Source organism: Myripristis murdjan, chromosome 6 (genome assembly GCF_902150065.1).
Source record: "Myripristis murdjan chromosome 6, fMyrMur1.1, whole genome shotgun sequence".
Taxonomy (NCBI): Eukaryota; Metazoa; Chordata; class Actinopteri; order Holocentriformes; family Holocentridae; genus Myripristis; species Myripristis murdjan.
Window position 1 is genome coordinate 446,350 of NC_043985.1, and position 20,138 is coordinate 466,487.

At 40.6% G+C, this 20,138-nt stretch overlaps 1 protein-coding gene across 4 annotated transcripts in view; it reads left to right on the top strand.

Annotated features, from left to right (window-relative positions):
- enc2 (ectodermal-neural cortex 2) overlaps positions 1-20,138 on the top strand; it is a 225,307-nt gene that overhangs the window by 78,339 nt on the left and 126,830 nt on the right. The window lies entirely within an intron of this gene.

The window sequence follows — 20,138 nt, forward strand, 5'->3', positions numbered from 1 at the left end:
CTACAGCTACTTACTCTGTTTGTTGTTGTTATAAACTGTAACATATTGCAAGTGGTTTCACTTATCAGCTCATAGAAGTTGTCGTTGTCCAGTGTAACTTTCTTAGTTGTATAGAGACATGTTCTTACATTTTCTTGACTAAAAAGCATAATGCCACTAGCCTGGCTGACACTGACAAGGGCACGACAGCAAGGAGCTATCACTTCTTTTTCAGACTAGGTTCTATTCATTTGGCAGTATTTGTTCAAAGTTTGAGCACTATTTTTCATTGGTTCTCATATTTGAATTTGCAACACCCCCTTTAATGAATTCTTTCATCAATCCATGCCTTAAGACAACATTTTTACACTTTCTCAACCTCGCCTACAATGCATTGTTTTCTTGTATATGGACTGGGCTGTGCTGACATGGCCCAGCCCATATACTTGAAATATCTGTTGTCACTGAAATTTAGCAACACAAATGCAGTTGGCAGTCAGGATGGCCTGCCTAGTGTGTACACGATCTTCACCAGTGGCTCTCAAATGGGGTACGTTAGAGCACTGCAAGGGGTAGGGTATGTAAGATTTTTTTAAAATGTTGATTGAAAAACTATTAGTCATGTAATTCTTAAAATAATTAGCCTATGCTAACAAGTTCAACAAAAAATTTGAATGTAAGTTTGATAAACCACACTTAATATTAAATACTTACCACATATCAAACATGCGAAACAGTCTGTAAGACAGCTAAAGTGTGGCCAGAGGGAGCTCAGACTGCACTTCAGCAACGGTTAGCACACACTGAACTGGAATATGGTTGCAAAGCAGGCTATTCCGGATTCCTGCATGGACATCAACCACTTTGCCTCCTCAGTCCTGAGCTACATCAGAACCAACTCAGACAGTGTCACTACCCTCAAACGGATCACTACATTCCCAAATCAGAAGCCATGGATGAACAGAGAGGTACGCCTACTGCTGAAGGCACGCAACACCGCTTTCAGATCAGGGGACATGCAAGCCTACAGTGCATCCAGGGCCAATCTGCAGAAAGGCATAAAGAGGGCCAAGCACAGTCATAAGTTAAAGACTGAGGAGTTCTTTAACACCCCCAACACATGTGGCAGGGCATCCAGGCCATCACTGACTATAAACCCACCAGCAACATCCCCTCAACCAGCTTCCACCGACGGAACTTCTGGGTAATTTTACGGGGCCGGGCCGTTGTCGCGTGTCTCCACCGCCGGAACTACCCCGAAGGAGAGAGTTCCTGAAATTTTACAGGGGCTAAAAAACGGCCCTGCCTTGGGGTAGGGACTCTGAGCGGCCCCGAAAAACTCCTGGGTGGGGCTTCATGGCGTGATGTGGTGTCAACAGAAAGCAACAAAATAGCCGGATGCTAGCGTTAGCTTTAGCTAACGTTAGGCATCCCTAGCAACACGGCCAACACTACCAAGCTAACGCTAACGTGCTAGCTAACGTTAGCTAACGCTAACAACACACTTTTTAGCCGGCATTTTTAGGGATGCTAATGTTAGTTTTAGGGAACGTTAGCTAACGCTAACAACAACCTTTTTAGACGGCATTTTAGGGACGCTAACGTTAGCTTTAACGGATGTTAGCTAACACTAACAACACGCTTTTTTAACAACACGCATTTTGATGCCCCAGTCATGGTCATGCAACCACCCGGTAACTTTACAGGAACCTTCTTCCTACTCGGCCCTCTCAGTGGAGACACGGCAGTTGAGAGGGCCGAGGGAGAGGACATTCCTGTAATAGTTCCTGCCCCTGAAATACTACCAGGAACCTTTTGGTGGAAACGGGCCTAATGCTCACTTGGACAGGGACAACCTAGACGCAGTCATCAAGTCTGCACCCCCTGCAGATCACCAACCTCTCAAACTCTCCCCCTCTGATGTGTATGCTGCACTGAGCAAGACTAGTCTTGGTTCATCTTAAATCCTGCCTCTTAAACTGCAACCCTTGCTAGACCAAGGGCTGTAAATCCATCACCCCTGACCAACTGGAGCAACACCAGAATAACCATTTAGGTCTCACTTCCTGGAGGACTGGTCATTGGAAGAAATGTTTCTCCCCTATAAGGACTTCTTCCCAGATCAATGATGCGATCAATCATTGATTTACATGTGACTGGGTCAAGGAACACCTTCACAGAGGATTTGGCATCTTCCTGATAACAAATCTTCTGGCTCCACTAGGACTCAGGAATGTGGGTTTCAAAGCCCTTGGTTCATACCACAAACACTCATCTACACTAATGACTGGGGTTGGGGGTAGGGGATGCTAACCGGTTGGCCGTTTGACCGGATTTGTTGACCGTTTGAACTTTAACCAAATAATCTTGTCTGGTAAAAACCTTTAAACCCGAACTAGAGTGCCTGTAGAGAGAGGGTCTCCTTACGCTGCCATTGCTGTGAAAAAATGGAACCGTTGGAGTGAACGGAGTTGTCGCCACTCTCTCTCTACAGGCACTCTAGTCCGAACGTGTCGTCGCCGACACAAATGCGCATGTCAGATTGTAAATACCGTAACTACCGTAAGATTTTATCCATCGAAAAATTCCAACTGTTCCTGAAGGCTCTTGCGCTTACGTACAGTTTAATACGGTAAACATGCCGACGGGACGCTCTGCCGGGTTTTGATGACGTCATTACGCACAGAGCTCAGCTCGGTAGAGACAAACCATAGATATCGATAATAATTATATTATAGTATATTATATTATAGATATTATAGATATCTATGGGGAGAAACGAGCCAAGCTTATGTTTGTCGCGGACGTAGTGGTATGCCGTACCGGGGCAAGACAATGGCGCCGTTGCTAGCGCTGCTAGCTTCTATTTGTTGCGGTTATTCTTTTATGGTTTACAGAAAAACAGTAAAATAATATTCTCGGTTACCGAAATAAACCGATTAATGCGGCCCGATGGTCCGACCAAGAAAATTTTCCATTTTCACCATCCCTAGTTGGGGTGCCTTGAAACCACACAATACGTCTGAACAACACCTGAGAGAAGTGAACTTTACTGCACCAAAATGGACTGTGGGCTATAAGGGTTGCCAAACATGCATTAATATCAATAACAAAGGTCAGGCTTGTTACAGAAGTTAAGTTTTATCAACTTGAGTCTACAAGCAAAGGTAGATGTGACCATGTTATGATTTGTTATGTCGTGTTTGGTGTCATTTTGCTGCGCAGGGTGTAAGGAAGTCAATTCTCAGGTGATTTTCAGAATTCCTCTGACAGGTTGCATAATATGAAATCTGTTAGAGGAATATTTCATCTAATTCCGGTCTGTTAACCCCTTTTTCAGGCGGTCCCCTTTATTGGCCAGGAAATCGAGACAAGGGGCTTGCCCTTTGAAATTTATGACAGTCAGTACAACCGTTTGATTGGCCAAAGATAGGGGCCTAAAAGGGTTAAAATCAGTCTGTGCCCAAGAGAGACCAGAGCTTACACCATGAGAGCTTAGACCATCAGAGCTTACTCCGGGAGAGCTTATACCATCAGAGCTTCTCACCGAGAGCTTACTCCATCGAAACTCCTGAACCAGACCAAGACCCCCGCGGAGCTTTTCCTGCGCGAATCCATTCCAGCTAGCGACCGATCCACCGCAGCCTTAGCTCCAGCTTCATCGCCTCCCTTCTCCTCCGTCCGTCTGCTGCAATCAGCTGGCTCTCTGCCGTCAACGCCGCGAGGTTCAAACTCCGCTCAGATCCTCACTCCAGGCTGTAGTGCGGTGATTTTTAATCAATTAGTACTGTCTGCCGTCTAAATCTGCATAAGCCATAATCAGTCTCTCTCTCTCTTCGGCACACTTTGAGTTAGTTAATTTCATTCACTGAAATATCTATTTTATATCCATAATCATTACTTGTGTCTTACCCATTCACTGTTCATTCCAATTTTGCCATTCAACGTATGTTTCATTTTATGTTTGTTGGTTTGTTTGTTTGTTCTGTTTATATTCCCATATATCATTTATCATAGGTAGGTGTATGTAATTGCGTAGTTAATAAAGTGTGTTAAATTCATGTCCGTTGTTATGTGGTTTTTATGAGTGGAATTCTTGATCCCTATTTGGAAAAGATCCGACTGCCCTTTTTATTTTTGATTTGATTATTTCTAGGTCTAGACCAGTGTTTCCCAAACTTTTTTTCTGGGGACCCATTTTTTAAAAATGACAAACCACTGCGACCCAAATCACAATGTAGGCTTTATCTGTAAATCACAAGAGCGAACTTGTACATAAATTGCCATTTCTGGCCATTTTTAGTGCCATTTCCACATCACTTCATCTTGAATAGGTAAAACAGCCATCTCAAAAGATATAGATTGTTCTCTTGTTGGTAGTAGTGTCTTATCCGGGGCTCTCTTTTTGATCAGCCAAGCATCCATTGTGGCTGTCTGAGCGCGAATTACGGCGAAAATATGGCGGAAACACACTATTGGTGATCTGAGCGGAAAGTGCGAGTATGGTTTAAAAAAAAAAATAATTAAAAAAATAACAACGAGCTCCCTCATCTGGCTAAAAGGTGTACTGCAGATATAGATCTTAAATAGGCTAGACTGGACATGGAAGAAATACCGTATTGATCTGAATATAAGACGACCCATCTTTTTCAAGACCCTTTTTTGGAAACATACTTTTTATATGGACATTCTGTGACACCAGCCCATGCTAGCTTTAAACTCAGTGCGGGGTATGTTGAGCTGTGGCAACTTCAGGTGCTTTTTGCTGCATCACAGCCCTCGTAACGGGCAGTCCTTCACTACGTTTCTCATTCATAAAATCGCACACCCTCCTGTCAGTCTCGTTGAATCGACCAGTTTTTGGACCATGAAAAGTCCTTCTCTGGCTGTGGGCATTTTTTAGCTCTTCTTTCTGAGACCGCCACCGTCTCACATTGCACTCAGGGCCAGGGTTAAGGGATGTTTATTTACCTTGACAGTTTCGGAGGTAACTTCAGAGAGCGTCCAACTCACACATTCAACTGTCCACATTCAACCGGGTGGCGGCGCACACCGGCTGGCCCACCTGATGCCGGCCGGTGCCTTGGTCAGCACCGCACACAGACTGCCATATATACCTTTCATCATAAATCAACTTTTGTTTATACGCGGTTGCAGCAGCACCATGGACAGCGACACAGACAACATGGTTGATTATTGATTGCGCAACGCGCCCATTCGCCGATTATCGAGCCGCGCATTAAACGATTTTGCGGAGGCAGGAGGAAAAGTGTTGAATAGTTTATTCTTATAATTTCCCCATTATTTTATGATAGTCTATCCAAGCAAGTAATCCTACAACACCCTACATAGACTGCGTATCTTCTGTTTTTTCTTGTATATACTAATATCATCTGTATATAATATTTCATATATATATGTGTGTGTGTGTTTGTGTGTATATATGTGTGTGTGTGTGTGTGTGTGTGTACAGGACAGGCCAAAAGTTTGGACACACCTTCTCATTCAATGCGTTTTCTTTATTTTCATGACTATTTACATTGTAGATTCTAACTGAAGGAATCAAAACTATGAATGAACACGTGGCGTTATGTACTTGACAAAAAAAAGGTGAAATAACTGAAAACATGTTTTATATTCTAGTTTCTTCAAAATAGCCACCCTTTGCTCTGATTACTGCTTTGCACACTCTTGGCATTCTCTATGAGCTTCAAGAGGTAGACACCTGAAATGGTTTTCCAACAGTCTTGAAGGAGTTCCCAGAGGTGTTTCGCACTTGTTGGCCCCTTTGCCTTCACTCTGCGGTCCAGCTCACCCCAAACCATCTGGATTGGGTTCAGGTCCGGTGACTGTGGAGGCCAGGTCATCTGCCGCAGCACTCCATCACTCTCCTTCTTGGTCAAATAGCCCTTACACAGCCTGGAGGTGTGTTTGGGCTCATTGTCCTGTTGAAAAATAAATGATCGTCCAACTAAACACAAACCGGATGGGATGCCATGTCGCTGCAGGATGCTGTGGTAGCCATGCTGGGTCAGTGTGCCTTCAATTTTGAATAAATCCCCAACAGTGTCACCAGCAAAACACCCCCACACCATCACACCTCCTCCTCCATGCTTCACAGTGGGAACCAGGCATGTGGAATCCATCGTTCACCTTTCTGTGTCTCACAAAGACATGGCGGTTGGAAGCAAAGATCTCAAATTTGGACTCATCAGACCAAAGCACAGATTTCCACTGGTCTAATGTCCATTCCTTGTGTTTCCTGGTCCAAACAAATCTCTTCTGCTTGTTGCCTCTCCTTAGCAGTGGTTTCCTAGCAGCTATTTGACCATGAAGGCCTGATTGGCGCAGTCTCCTCTTAACAGTTGTTCTAGAGATGGGTCTGCTGCTAGAACTCTGTGTGGCATTTATCTGGTCTCTGATCTGAGCTGCTGTTAACTTGCGATTTCTGAGGCTGGTGACTCGGATGAACTTGTCCTTAGAAGCAGAGGTGACTCTTGGTCTTCCTTTCCTGGGTCGGTCCTCATGTGTGCCAGTTTCGTTGTAGCGCTTGATGGTTTTTGCGACTCCACTTGGGGACACATTTAAAGTTTTTGCAATTTTCCAGACTGACTGACCTTCATTTCTTAAAGTAATGATGGCCACTCGTTTTTCTTTAGTTAGCTGATTGGTTCTTGCCATAATATGAATTTTAACAGTTGTCCAATAGGGCTGTCGGCTGTGTAGTAACCTGACTTCTGCCCAACACAACTGATGGTCCCAACCCTATTGATAAAGCAAGAAATTCCACTAATTAACCCTGATAAGGCACACCTGTGAAGTGAAAACCATTTCAGGTGACTACCTCTTGAAGCTCATCGAGAGAATGCCAAGAGTGTGCAAAGCAGTAATCCGCGCAATGGGTGGCTATTTTGAAGAAACTAGAATATAAAACATGTTTTCAGTTCTTTCACCTTTTTTTGTTAAGTACATAACTCCACGTGTTCATTCATAGTTTTGATTCCTTCAGTGAGAATCTACAATGTAAATAGTCATGAAAATAAAGAAAACGCATTGAATGAGAAGGTGTGTCCAAACTTTTGGCCTGTACTGTATATATATATATGTATGTATGTGTGTATATATGCATATATGTATGTGTATATACAGTGGTGGAAAAAAGATTTTGGACACCCTTAAAATGTTACACAATCTCAAATATTATCATGAAATATTTGTGGAAAAATCTTTTTTGTGTTTCAAAAGGTGTGGCTGCATTAGACAGATACAAACAAATACAAATTATATTTTTTTTTGTTTATTGTTTACAAGAAAAACTAACAATTCTTGACAAATTCTTCTGACCACAGAATCTTCTTCCAATTCCTGGCTGTTCAGTTCTTGTGTGCCTGGGCCCAATGACACCGGGCTAACCTCTGTCTCTCATTGATCAGGGGCTTCTTGATAGCCTTGTAGGACCTTAAGCCATGATCTAAAAGTCGGCCATGTACAGTGCGGGTGGAACACTGGACACCAGTTTGGTTTGACCACTGCTGCTGAAGCTTCTGTGATGTCATTTGGCTGTTTTGCCTGCACATGCGGATCAGGATGTGGTCATTTCTTGCTGAAGAAACCCTTGGACGCCCAGATCTTGGTTTGTCTTCCAAGCTGTTGGTTCGTCTGTATTTCTGCAGAGTGAATCCAACTGCTGAAGGACTGCATCTGCACTTCCTGGCTCTCTGGCGGCAGCTGTACCCTTCCTGGCTGAGAATCTTTATCTTCAGGCATGTTTCCTGTGTTAGGTTCTTTCTTTAGCCATTTTTGTGTCTGAAGAACTTTCAAATGTGCTGGCTTTATATAGACACGAAACTTGGCAAGAAAAATTTTGGCTTTTAATAAAAAGAACGACTGTCATCACTGGTACCAAAATGACCCAATACTCAAAATTTCTTATGTGTTTTTATGGAACCAATCAATTTTAAGTTTTTAATGGCTTTTTTAGGATTTGTTTAGTATTTTGGCTGTGACTGTACTAACTTGAACTTGTCACTGGGAAGACATAAGAGTGATTCTTAATGCAATATTTCACAAATGCACGGGGTGTCCGAAAACTTTTTTCCACCAATGTATATGTGTGTATGTGTGTACATACACTACTCACAAAAAGTGAGGGATATTCGGCTTTCGGGTGAAATTTCAGGATGAACCTAAAATGCATTATAACCTTTACAGGTGAACTTAATGTGACCTTCTGTAAACTTTTGAATGCACATGTCCAACTGTTCAATGTTTCAGTACTTTTTGCACAAGTTGCTGTTCTCTAACAAGGAGTTTAACGGCAAAATTCACAACAGGTGTTTGATCCATGAATCGACCAATAAATTTCCTGGTTCAATTAGAATTGGTATTTAAACAGTCCTCCTCATCATGCTGTTCACATTTTGACATCATGAGACCAAGACGACACCCAACAATTGATCAGCAGCACCTCGCCATTGCGAGGCTTCAAACAGGATGTTCTCAGACGTGTCATCAGCAGGTTGCAACAGAGATACAGAGAGACTGGAAGAGTCACAGAAAGGCATAGAAGTGGACATCCTTTGGCCACATCCCACACTGATGACCGCTTCATTGTGAACAGTGCCCTGCGGAACCGGATGATGAATGCCACTCAACTCCAGGCACATTTAAGGGAGGTGAGAGGCACCCAAGTGTCACGTCAGACCATTTGAAACCGTTTACATCAGCATGGTCTGCGTGCTAGATGACCTGCAAGGGTACCTGACCACACCACCAGGCACAGGTGTCATCGTCTTGCATGGGCCAGGGAGCATTTACACTGGACGAGGGACCAGAGGGCCTCAGTGCTGTTCTCTGATGAAAGCCGATTCATGTTGAGCAGAAATGATGGCCGCCAACGATGTTGGAGACATCAAGGAGAGCCCTATGCATCAGCCACTGTTGTCACCAGACGAGCCTTTGGTGGTGGTGGTGTTACTGTGTGGGCAGGTGTGTCTAGTCAGTACAGAACTGCCCTACACTTTGTGAATGGTACAGTGACAAGCCCATACTACCTGAATAACATCATTAATCCAGTCATTGTGCCCCTGCATGAACAACACAGGCCTAATTTCATCTTCATGGACGACAATGCTCCAGCTCATCGAGGTCGTATCATTAGGGAACGGTTGCTGGAGACTGGGTTATCTCAGATGGAGTGGCCTGCACTTTCTCCAGACCTGAATCCCATAGAAAACCTATGGGATCAGCTGAGTCGCCTTGTAGAGGCTCGGAGCTCTGTACCCCAGAACCTCAATGTCCTGAGGGCCGCCCTTCAAGAAGAGTGGGATGCCATGCCTCAGCAGACAATAAGTCGACTTGTGAACAGCATGAGACGTCGTTGTCAAGCTGTAATTGATGCTTAAGGGCACATGACAAGTTATTGAGACATTGACATTTTTTGTTGTGGTATATCCACCACTGTTGTTGGCTTTTGTTTCAAGAAATTGTTTGAGATGAGGAAATCACCAGTGCATGCTTCTACTTAAATGCCCTACTTTCATGATATAATATCACTGTAGTGTGAACTTTTTACATTTTCCGTAAATTTCACCCGAAAGCCAAATATCCCTAACTTTTTGTGAGTAGTGTATGTGTGTGTGTGTGTGTGTGTGTCTATATGTATATATATATGTGTGTGTGTGTGTGTGTGTGTGTATATGTGTATATATATATATATGTGTATGTATATATATATATATATATATATATATATATATATATATATATATATATATATATATATATTTATATACAGTGGTGTGAAAAAGTGTTTGCCCCCTCCCTGATTTCTTATTTTTTTGCATGTTTGTCACACTTAAATGTTTCAGATCATCAAACAAATTTTGATATTAGACAAAGATAACCCAAGTAAATATAAAATACAGTTTTTAAACGATGATTTCATTTATTAAGGGAAAAAGGCAATCCAAACCTACCAGGCCCTTTGTGAAAAAGTAATTGCCCCCCTTGTTAAATCATGAATTAACTGTGATTGACCATGTTTTTTTGGAGAGCTGAATTCAATTTCACAAGCCACACCCAGGCCTGATTACTGCCAGGCCTGTTGAATCAAGAAATGACTTAAATAGAACCTGTCTGACAAAGTGAAGTAGGATAAAAGATCTCAAAAAGCAACACATCATGCTGCGATCTAAAGAAATTCAAGAACAGATGAGAAACAAAGTAACTATCATCTGTCAGTCTGGTAAGGGTTACAAAGCCACTTCTAAGGCTTTTTGACTCCAGTGAACCACAGTGAGAGCCATTATCCACAAATGGAGAAAACTTGGAACAGTGGTGACCCTTCCCAAGAGTGGCTGGCCAACCAAAAATACTCCAAGAGTGAATCAACGACTCATCCAAGAGGTCACAAAAGAAGCCAGAACAACATCTAAAGAACTGCAGGCCTCATTTGCCTCAGTGAAGGTCAGTGTCCATGATTCAACAATAAGAATGAGACTGGGCAAAAATGGCGTCCATGGGAGAGTTCCAAGGTGAAAACCACTGCTGACCAAAAAGAACACAAAGGCTCGTCTCACATTTGCCAAAAAACATCTTGATGATCCCCAAGACTTTTGGGGAAATACTCTGTGGACTGACGAGACAAAGGTTGAACTTTTTGGAAGGTGTGCATCCCGTTACATCTGGCATAAAACTAACACAGCATTTGATGAAAATAACATCATACCAACAGTCAAACATGGTGGTGGTAGTGTGATGGTCTGGGGCTGCTTTGCTGTTTCAAGACCTGGACGACTTGCCATAGTTGATGGAACCATGAATTCTGCTCTCTACCAGAAAATCCTGAGGGACAATGTCCGGCCATCAGTTCATGACCTCAAACTCAAGCGCATTTGGGTTATGCAGCAGGACAATGATCGAAAACACACCAGCAAGTCCACCTCTGAATGACTTAAAAATCCCAAAATGAAGGTTTTGGAGTGGCCTAGTCAAAGTCCAGACTTAAATCCAATTGAGATGCTGTGGCATGACCTTAAACAGGCCTTTCATGCTCAAAAACCCTCCAATTTGGCTGAATTAAAACATTTCTGTAAAGAAGAGTGGGTCAAAATTTCTCCACAGTGATTTAAAAGACTCATTGCCAGTTATCGCAAACGCTTGATTGCAGTTGTTGCCACCAAGGGTGGCACAACCAGTCATTAGGGTTAGGGGGGCAATTACTTTTTCACATAGGGCCATGTAGGTTTGGGTAGCTTTTTTCCCTTAATAAATGAAGTCATCATTTAAAAACCGTATTTTATATTTACTCTGGTTGTCTTTGTCTAATATTAAAATTTGTTTGATGATCTGAAACATTTAAGATTGACAAATGTGCAAAAAAATAAGAAATCAGGGAGGGGGCAAACACTTTTTCACACCACTGTATATATATATATATATATATATATATATATATATATATATATATATATATATATATATATATATATATATATAGTGTTACAAAGCCACTTCTAAGGCTTTTTGACTCCAGTGAACCACAGTGAGAGCCATTATCCACAAATGGAGAAAACTTGGAACAGTGGTGAACCTTCCCAGGAGTGGCTGGCCTACCAAAAATACAGAGAGAGTGCATCGATGACTCATCCAAGAGGTCACAAAAGAAGCCAGAACAGCATCTAAAGAACTGCAGGCCTCACTCACCTCAGTGAAGGTCAGTGTCCATGATTCAACAATAAGAACGAGACTGGGCAAAAATGGCATCCATGGGAGAGTTCCAAGGCGAAAACCACTGCTGACCAAAAAGAACACAAAGGCTTGTCTCACATTTGCCAAAAAACATCTTGATGATCCCCAAGACTTTTGGGAAAATATTCTGTGGACTGACGAGACAAAGGTTGAACTTTTTGGAAGGTGTGCATCCTGTTACATCTGGCATAAAAGTAACACAGCATTTCATGAAAATAACATAATACCAGCAGTCAAACATGGTGGTATTAGTGTGATGGTCTGGGCTGCTTTGCTGCTTCAGGACCTGGACGACTTGCCATAATTGATGGAACCATGAATTCTGCTCTATACCAGAAAATCCTGAAGGACAATATCCGGCCATCAGTTCATGACCTCAAACTCAAGTGCACTTGTTATTCAGCAGGACAATGATCCAAAATACACCAACAAGTCCACCTCTGAATGGCTTAAAAAAAAAAAAAAAAGAAGGTTTTGGAGTGGCCTAGTGAAAGCAATTACTTTTTCACATAGGGCCAGGTAGGTTTGGATAGCTTTTCTCCCTTAATAAATGAAATCATCATTTAAAAACTGTATTTTGTATTTACTCTGGTTGTCTTTGTCTAATATTAAAATTTGTTTGATGATCTGAAACATTTAAGTGTGACAAATGTGCAAAAAAATATATATATTTTATTTTTTTGAGATGCACCTGTACATGTCAGGGGCTCTAACCTCCTTTCCTTGCACCAATGTTGGAATCCAAAATATAATGCCTATCACAGATAGCAAATGGTGGGTCCCGCCTGTATAGTCTCTGTGATCACCACAAACAAACCAGCCTATATTAGCCTGCCCCTCTCAGGAGCCAAGCATGAATAGGTTGGCTCAGTGTGGGCATCATGCCAATTGCGCCCACCTCCTGTGACAGAGCTCCCCAGGACTCGAAGATTGTTCAGGGTTGGGCTGCCAGCATTTTTGTCATCCCTGTGCACCAAGGTGCTGTGTGGTGGTCTGGTGTGCATTGTGTCTGTTGGCAAAGCCCACTTTCAAAAGTGGCCATTTCTAAATCTGCTTAACTACCTTGGGGTGAACATGGATGCAAGAGCTCCACCTACAGATGGATTTCCGTCAAAAATGAATTATTTGTTCCATCATAGTATTTCAAGGTCATCTCCTGGTACCCTGCCATTTTGTTTTGTGCTCAGAGTAATAACTACTGTTAAGTTAAATTTTCTAATTTGACTGCAGTACCGGCACAACTCACCATGGTGCTATGCTGAAATCAGCACAATGGCCAAAGTGTACTCTGCCAAGGAAGATGCTCTGAGCCTGGCTTCGGCCTGGCTAATAAGAACTATGAATTAGAGACTAACTTATATTGAACGAAGGAATACACTGACACAACGAGGCAGTCATCAGACAACTCATTACAAAACAACTTCATGCATTTTAATACATTTGTCTCTTTAATTACATGACATGATCGAGTTCCCAAAGTGACAGCTAGCTTAACTGCAGTGTTGTCTGTTTTACAAATCATGGCAAAGGCTGTTTCCAACTTCTGCAAATGTGGCAGTAGAATCACAGACAATTTGGAGGAAATGAACAGATGAATCACAGTAGTCGTGTTTCCGTCAACATGCATTTTTATCCGCATTTTGAAGTATCTCATTAGAAATTTAAAAAATGAATAAACTTCCTCAATTTCACAAAAGTTTTAATGCTTGCTTGAGGTGGTTTTTGCCTTTTTTGAAAGAGTTATTGCGCTAAATGGGTGATGGGAACACTTTATTTGCCTAACAGTGATGGATCTGAGGACAGATAACTCAGACAACAAACATGACAGCAGAGGAGACACTACTCTCTCTCTCTGAAATGCTGACCTGCAAGTCAGTTTGCAAGTCAACAGCCTACAGATTTGACACACCAGAAGCACAAGACTTGATTGGTTAAAATAGGTTACATAGCCTCACATTTCACCATTGTAAAATAGTTAATTAATTAATTAATAAAAATAACGAGTAAAACAGTAAGTGGTCCGCAGACTACTAACAAATAATGTCAGCAATTTGGCTGAACAGTCCCACCAGTAAAAAGGTAAGGTATACAGTATGCAATCATCCATACAGGGTTAGAAGCATACAGCATTTTTTTTTTTTTTTTTTTTAACGCAGTGGTATCAGGTCATGTAAATTTCAGTGTGCTAGTCCATGTGTATGATTGGAGAATACTTCCCACAGAGTCCAGTAGAGGACAGAGCCTGCACTGCAAAAACGCAAAATCTTACCAAGATTATTTGTCTTATTTCAAGTCAAAAATGTCTTATTTCTAGTCAAAATATCTCATCACACTTAAAATAAGACATGATCACCTCAGAAGTAAATTGTTTTTAGACCATTTTCACTTGTTTCAAGTGAAAATTTGCTTGAAATAAGTGAAAATTTGCTTGTTTCATTGGCAAAATTTGCCAGTGGAAAAAGTGAAAATTCACTTGAAATAAGTGAAAATTAGCTAGAAACAAGAACCAAATTTTGCCAATGAAACAAGCAAATTTTCACTTGTTTCAAGCAAATGTTCACTTGAAACAAGAGACAATTGTCTAAAAACAAGTTACTTCTGAGGTGATCATGTCTTATTTTAAGTGTAATGAGATATTTTGACTAGGAATAAGACATTTTTGACTTGAAATAAGACAAATAATCTTGGTAAGATTTGGAGTTTTTGCAGTGTGAGAACATGCTTTATCAGTTATATCACAAGAAGCCCACAAAAGTGGCCTACCAGTGTGAAAGTGTCCTCCAATACACTGTGTCATCTGTGGTGTAGCACCAAAAAGCTACTGCCACAAAATAAAACGTTGGTCAATCTATAGAAGCTGATCTAAATCGATCTGTAACATTGTGCCTTGTGTACATCATGCCATTATCTGTCATTTGGTGATACACAGACCAATAAATAAATAAATGAAATTGTCAATTTGCTGTTTGCTCCAAATTTGCATGACTGTGATGCTTTTACACTTTTAATTTGAGGTGTGTAAAAGTGCTCAACACTCAGAGAGATAATGTGCACTGTGCAGAGTAGAATGTTGTTAACCAGTAGTATTACAAGTACAAGTAATTAATCTTGTTGAAGTGAAATCACAACCCCACCCACAACAGCCACCACAAGTTAAACTGACAGCCTGTGGGAAGTGGTGGGTCTAAGGATTAGTTACTCGATAATCTCCTGGACAAAGCTAGTTTCAGCAATTAAATCAGTGAAGATAATGAGCACAGAAATTAAAGATTAAAAATAATGTACATCTAAATAGTGTAGTCTTTACTACCCTAACTTTTGCCAAGACTCACATTTGTGCTTTTTACAATGCGTTGGTGGACTTGAAACGCTTTGGTTTTCTGGTCACACCTGGAAGAGCTGCAACAGTGTTGCATTTAGGGAACACTCCCATCTCAATCAAACTCCACACACTCCAGATGCAGTGTGCCAGCTTGCTGTGGGGAACAATATCAACTCAAGTTGCACTATTGAGCAACATTATGCAAAATCTGGATCTTATCCATACACACTGAATGTAACATTGAGGCCATAACATTTTCACCCTCAACACAAACATGTTCTTAACATTTTATACTATATAGGCCTACCACTATATTTATTGACATATTATCGCTGCTGTTTCTGAACGGTCAACAGAACACATTAGAAAATACAGTCTGCATGGTTTTCTTATTCACATGTCTTTCACTTACTTCCATCTCCTCTGAAATTGCTGATTAATCACTTTTAGAAAAAGAAAGGCAGCCTTTTACATTTTACTTTAGACCTCTTATAACTCATAATCATGCATTTTTTTATGGAGACTTATTTATGTGTCAGTTTTTCTTGGGTGTGATATCACATGTACCTTATTGTCTACAGTCATGTTTTTAATGCTAGTGTTGGACTTCAAAACAGCCGCCCTCACAGTGGCTTACTGCTTTAATGTATAGCTTTATGCCTTTCATTGGCTGGCTGCCATTTGACCAGCCTCTTTGAATTCTGCATGGCCAGCATCCCTTTTGGGATTTTTTAAAATTTGATAGTGTCAGCAGAGAGAGACAGGAAAGACGGAACAGAAATGCGATGGGACATGCAGCAAAGTGCCTAGGCTGCTACAGTAAGGACTTTAGGACTAGAGCCACTTACCAGTAATCAGGGTTGCAAAGGGGTAGAAAATTTCCATTGGAAGTTAAGCTGGGAAATTGTTTTCTCTTAAGCAGGTATGATTGCAAACTATTACAAATTTTAAAAATGGGGTCATTCCATGTCAATTCACCAAATAGCCCACGCATTTGGGTCTCAAAAAATTCTGAAAAATTCACCTGTTGTTCCTTACTTATCCAATAGGCACACTGTAAAATTTTAGTTTACTCGGATGGATACTTTTTGAGATATGGCCAATTTAGTGAGGGGAGTACATGTTGATTTTGGTGCGATTTTGGCACGTCCTTATTTTTCCTCCATTTTCAGGTTTCAGTATCTCAGGAACTACACCACATAGGAAACTGAAATTTGGTACGATAATACACCTCCATCTGCTCTCTCAGAATATACAAAAACATCTGTCATACATCATAACTGGTAGGCATGCCAGCCACTCAAAAATGGAGAAAAAAATTACGCAGGTTTTGTGGTCGACCATGTTTGGGCCTTCAGAAAACAACTTTGTATATGCCCCAGCTTCTTGATTTTTTCAGAGTTTTGAGATATATACATGGACTGTTCAAAGCATTAATGGTTAGTCAGATATATGCATCGGTTTCTGGATGGCAGCTTCTCCAAATCCAAAAAAAACTTCTCATGTCAGATTTTCATTGGCCCATAACTGCATGTGGGAATGTCTTAAAAAATCTGATCTCTGTTTTAATTTAAAGTTCAAAGCTAACTCTTTCTTGGGATATAAAACATTTTTTCTTTATGCAAGTTCTTCATTTTTTTTTTTTTTTTTTTGTTATCCCAAACATGAGGCTATTTCACCACTTGCGAATATTGAAATTCCTCAATATTAGACCATTGTAGCTTGCGTTTGTGTCTTATATTCATTTATTGTTTGTTATTTGGTCATTATTAACCTAAAATACAATGACCATTGCACCAGAAATGCATTAATTTGTCAAAACATCAACATTTTCATGAACTTTTTACCAAATCTCTTAAGAGTTCGGGTTTTTGCTTTTAAATTTCCGCAGTAAAGTACCTATTCTGAATTTCACCATACATAAAATATGCATAAAATTGACTACTTCACAAATTGAAACCATTTTGGTGTGATTATGGGTACTTTGGGCACTTTACTGTGCAGTAAAGTGCCCATTCTGTGCCCATTCTTCATTTTTTCAATTTTGAAGATAATCACACCAAAATGGTCTCTATTTGTAAAGTTTGTAAAATGAAGTATGGGCACAGAATGGGCACGTTACTGCACAGTAAAGCCCCAGGATGCTTTGGTGTTCTGTTGTTGTCATTTGTCCCAGTTTGTCCTTGTTTCCCTGTCTCTGTCTCTTTGTCTCTCCTTCTCCCCTTTCCACCCAACCGGTAGAGGTAGATGACCGCCCACCCTGAGTCTGGGTTTACTTGAGGGTTCTTCCCGTTAAAGGGGAGTTTTACCTTGCCACTGTCGCCAAGAGCATGCTCAGGAGGGAATCTGTTGGGTTTCTTTGTTTTGTTTTTTTTTTTAGCATGAAATCACAACAACGTTATCTCATGACGCTTTATAGGTAGAGCAGATAAAGACCCCACACTCTACAAATTAGCCCTGAGTCCGGTTCTACCTGAGGGTTCTTCTCTAATTTGTAGAGTTTTTTTGCCAGCTGTACTAGCAAGTAAAATAAAGTGCTTAATGTAATTATTTGTTTTTAATGGATTCAAATCTCCTAAGATCCACACTTTAGGATCTTCTGGAAAATTATTTCCTGTAATGACTGAAGTAGTTTTAATAATATATTTCCAAAACTCTGTAATCTTTGAGCAGTGCCAGAACATATGTAAAAGGTCTGCGCTTGTAATTTTACATTTCTGGCACACAGGTGAAATATTTTTGTTAAATTTGTGGAATTTCACAGGTGTGTAATATGTTCTGTGTAAGATCTTGAATTGGATTAATCTGTGTTTAGTGGAGATTAAAGATGTTTGAGCTTGCTCCAATAGTATGTGCCAGTCTGCATCATCGTATGAACAATTTAGATCCACCTCCCATTTATGCTTAATAGTAGATCTTTCATATTCAGGAAGATTATTATTAAGAATATTGTAAATAGCTGATGTTAGACCTCTGGTCGTTGTACGCGAAGCGTTGAGCAACTGTTTCTCCAGAGACGTCTCCTCCGGCATGCCAGGAAATTTATTAGGTGAGTTTGCTTTGACCCAGTGTCTGATTTGCAAGTACTTAAACAGGTTGTGTTGAGGTAGGTTGTATTTACAGGACAACTGCTGGAAACTAGAGAATATATCTTCTGTGTATAGGTCCCCAACTTTTTTAATATCTTTATCCACCCAGCTTTTAAGTGTGCTGTCTGCAATGGGATTCAGAATATCTGGGTTGTTCCACAATGGAGTGTTTTTAAAAAATGGCCCTTTATAATCAAGTATGGAGTGGGACTCCTGCCATGAAATCAAAGTGTTTTGTATTATTGGATTCTTAGTAATTGTCCTTAATCTATTTTTATTACCCAAGAAAGGAAGTATATGCAGTGGAGTTGTTTGCAACTCTTGTTTTTCTGTTGATATCCATCTGCTTTCATTGTCTTCTGAATGTAACCAAATCCATATATGTCTAAACTGCGATGCAAGATAATATTTACGGAAATCAGGAAGGCTTAAACCTCCTTTTGCATGCGATCTCTGTAGCATAGTAAGTTTAATTCTTGGAGGTTTCTTATGCCACAAAAAGGATGTCATTGCCTTATTTAATTCTTTGAAAAATTTTACAGGAATTTTAAAAGGAATGCAATGGAAAAAATATATGAATTTGGGTAATGTATTCATTTTTATTGTGTTTATTCTTCCAATTAAAGACACAGGTAGGTCCATCCATCTTTTAAAGTCTAGCTTGGTTTGATCCAGTAGTTTAAAATAGTTTTCTGTGTGTATTTTATCAAATGATTTCCCAACCCAGACTCCCAGATATTTAAATCCATTGGAAGACCACTTTAAGGGTGATTTGTCTGATTCGGTCATTATGTACATTAAATGGCAGTACCTCACTTTTAGTGAAGTTTAATTTATAGCCCGATGATGTACTGTATTCTGTCAGACATTCAAGTAATGGTGGAAATGAAGTTAAAGAGTCAAAATGTTGATGTTTTGACAAATAAATGCATTTCTGGTGCAATGGTCATTGTATTTTAGGTTAATAATGAACAAATAAACAATAAATGAATACAAGACACAAACGCAGGCAACAATGGTTTAATATTGAGGAATTTCTATATTCGCGAGTGGTGAAATAGCCCCATGTTTGGGATAAAAAAAAAAAAAATGAAGAACTTGCATAAAGAAAAATGTTTTATATCCCAAGAAAGAGCCAGCTTTGAACTTTAAATTAAAACAGAGAACAGATTTTTTAAGTGTGATGGCCTCGAGGTCATGCTGCCTCCTGGTCTTTCCTGTGATGGCCTCTAGAGGTCATGCTGCCTCCTGGTCCTTCCTGGCCCTTTCTGCCAGAGTTGGAGGAGCTCATTAGGGGGATGACTGGCACCTGGCTGGGTGTGGCAGCATGCATAAATGCTCAGCCAGGTCAGTCAGTCTCTCTCTGCTCTCCATGCTGGACAGACCTCTGTCATCATGCCCTAGTCATTTGGCCTTTTGAGCCAATGGGCAGTGGGAGAACTTTTGCTTTTGGTTAGTTGGTTGCTTTGGGGTTTCTTTATGTTCTTATACACACACACACACACACACACACACACACACACACACACACACACCGTATTTACTTTGATAAACGCAGCCACACACTACAACCATTATCTTTTCTTGAGTTTCATTAATAAATTAATTTCTAATGAACGATTCCATGTGTGATCTCTCCACCTTTGTCATTTTCCCTGAGCCAAGAACGTGACATAAGACATTCCCACATGTGGTTATGGGCCAATGAAAATCTGACATGAAAACTTTTTTGGGGATTTGGAGAAGCTGCCATCCAGAAACCGATGCATATATCTGACTATCCATTAATGCTTTGAACAGTCCATGTATGTATCTCAAAGCTCTGAAAAAATCAAGAAGCTGGGGCAAATACAAAGTTGTTTTCTGAAGGCCCAAACATGGTCGACCACAAAACCTGCGTAATTTTTTTCTCCATTTTTGAGAAGCTGGCATGCCTACCAGTTATGATGTATGACAGATGTTTTTGTATATTCTGAGAGAGCAGGTAGAGGTGTATT